This window comes from Triticum urartu, chromosome 3A, assembly GCF_056163025.1.
Source record: "Triticum urartu cultivar PI428250 chromosome 3A, HENAU_Tu73, whole genome shotgun sequence".
Classification (NCBI taxonomy): domain Eukaryota; kingdom Viridiplantae; phylum Streptophyta; class Magnoliopsida; order Poales; family Poaceae; genus Triticum; species Triticum urartu.
In genome coordinates this window covers 657,928,112-657,930,914 of record NC_141875.1, presented here as the reverse complement: position 1 = coordinate 657,930,914, position 2,803 = coordinate 657,928,112, and the positions used below count along the sequence as shown (strand labels likewise).

At 47.5% G+C, this 2,803-nt stretch overlaps 1 pseudogene; it reads left to right on the top strand.

Moving 5' to 3' along the window:
• The first annotated feature begins 600 nt into the window (after positions 1-600).
• Positions 601-1,403, top strand: LOC147981137 (uncharacterized; annotated as a pseudogene).
• Positions 1,404-2,803: the final 1,400 nt, after the last annotated feature.

Sequence of the window (2,803 nt, the reverse complement as noted above, 5' to 3'; positions counted from 1 at the left end):
GAAGGCGATCTTATGGATGAAGAGTTCGATAGCGAGTCCGACGCCTAGAGGAGTCCCAGTCAGTCTCGTGCGATCCTGGAATTGGCCACTTGTATTATATACGCTTCCGCTACCCAAGTAAAATCATCAAGCCTCACTCCGACGCTTGATGAGCTGTTAGATTTCAGAGTCATGTCACCCACCTCACTGTGACACATCCACCACCACCTTTATTGCGAGTCAGTAGTTATGCCACCATACCCTTGTGTCATATCCGCCTTCATGTTAAATATAGGCGTGCTTGTAATAAGTTGTTGAGCATCCTCAGCTCAACCATGTATAATATTTAGTACTGCTGGATTTCTGTATCAAGGTTTTGTCTGCCAGTAAGAAGAATTCTTCAGTACTGGTCAACACAAAGGTCGGCTTTCCAATAATTGTTTTATTGGAAAGGCGGTCCTGACAAACTTGGTATCAGAGCCAGGTTGACTGTAGGAAGCCACTAGGTGCGATCGCTAATCGATTATTAGCATATATTTTTATTCCGCATATTGTAGCAATTTTCTGTTGGTCATCATAAATTTATGATTTGACTATTCGGGATTTTGTCTACTATTGTAGATGGCGAGCAACGATTGTGAGTCACAGGTGTTCGCCAATGTTCCTGAGGGGTTTATCAAGCTCCTCATCTCCATCACCAAGATCGCGATCGGGCCATCAGTCCGTCCGGATTTCACACTCTACCGGCACAAGCTCAGCGACAGTTTGTCCATGTACCAGGCCGCAGTTCAGTTCAAGGGAGGACGCGCCGAGTTCCGCCGCTTCCGATTCGTCGGGAGGGCCATGCCTCGGAGAGGCATGCCATGCAGATGGCTGCACGTGAGGCAATAGCTCGTCTCCGGGATGTTCTTCCTTCAATGAAGACTCGACGCTACCGCTACCTCCCATGCCACGTGCCATACACTTGTCACTATGCATTCGCTTGCGCTAGGGGAGAAAGAGATGAGGCTATTGAGATGCTTGTTGAGTACCTCAAGGCACTTGATGCAGCTTTCGACAAACTCGTGGATGACCTCGTAGCTGCTCGCATGGATTCCATCCATGACTGCTCCGCCAACAGGAGGGAGCTCCTCCATATGGCACCACCACTGACATTCGTCTCGTCCTCAGCATCCTATACACCGGCCATCTTAGCCACCGCTCGCCGCCTGCCTAGCACTGAGGAGTTTGACCAGCTCATTGCTCCTACTCCCGTTAGAGCTGCACCACCTACCGCGCCTGCACCAGCTCCTCAACCCAGTACTTTGCGCCTTGAGCCTATTAGCGAGGAGGAGATTGAGTCTCCGGCACCACTGGGTCTTACCCTCGGCGGGCCAAAGGAAGTCTTCACCATCTCCGACTGAGTACGCCTAGCAACAGTGTGATGTGCCAGCTTGTATGATATGTTTATATGTACACAGGTTTGGTGAGAAGTAGTTTGTGTGTGCATCATGTAGGATCTCGGAGAAGTGCACTAGCCTAAATAACATGTCAGGAATGTGTACGCACATCCTGAGTGATGTATTGTATAAATACGGCTTGCGTGTAAGATATGTACTAAGCGGTCCTTCTCCATGCGCAATCGAGTTTTATCTTGAAAAATCTGAGAGTTCTTAAGATTTCCGCCTTTACAAAATTATTTATTTTTATGACTCAATTTTTTCATGAGTTTGCAAAATTTACCCCAGAGTGAAAAATGCCTCGTCCCTGGACTCGTTCCATGCCAAACCCGCCGGAAGAAAATTATGGTGCCCAGACTAGTAACAAGTTCACACAGGGACAGTCAAGTCGGCAAGGCAGTGAAACAGCATTTTCTCAAGTATGCCGCCTTTACGAGCAAAGCCAGCAGCAGCACCAGGAAATGATGAACCATGTTATCAATATGGGGAATCATCGTGAGCCATATCAGCAGCACTCTAAATTTTCTGAATTAGAGAAGATGCGTCCCCCAACGTTCTCTCACACTGATAAACCTCTTGAGGCCGATGATTGGCTTCGAGACATTGAGAGGAAATTGATTATTGCACAGTGTTCAGACCGTGAGAAAGTACTTTATGCACCTCACTATCTCACGGGAGCAGCCGCATCATGGTGGGAGAATTTCCTACACATGCACCCCAATGAAAACAATATCATGTGGGAAGATTTTAAAGAAGGATTTCATGGGGCGCACATTCCCAGAAGCATTATGAAGATCAAGAAAAGGGAATTTGATGACCTCAAGCAGAGAAGCATGACAGTGACTGACTACAATAGTCAGTTTACCCTATTGTCTCATTATGCCAACGAAGAGCATATGACAGAGAACAAAAAGATGGAGAAGTTTCTAGACGGTCTGGCACCAGCACTTAAATGCCAGCTGGTCGTACATACCTTTCCGGACTTCAAAACACTTGTGGACAAGGCCATTACCTTGGAAAATGAGCGCCACAGCTTGGAGGAATTTCACAAGCGGAAAAGGAACCAGACTACTCATGCTCGCAACAACCGGCACAAGACTGACCCTCAGAAGATTGGAGCAAACAGACCCACAACCAATGTTCCGCGCCCAATCAAAAAATTTCACGAAGGGACAAGGATTTTACATATCGCCCAGGTGTTGCTTGCTACGCTTGTGGAGAGGAAGGGCACTATGCTAAACAGTGCCCAAAGCCAAGAAACTCGGCCCCAAAACCGAACAACAATGGGAACAATTCAGCACCCAGGCGTAACAACTTCAACCCCAACAACAATCACAAGAAGGGTCACCTGAACCATGTGACCAAGGAGGAATCACACAATGCCC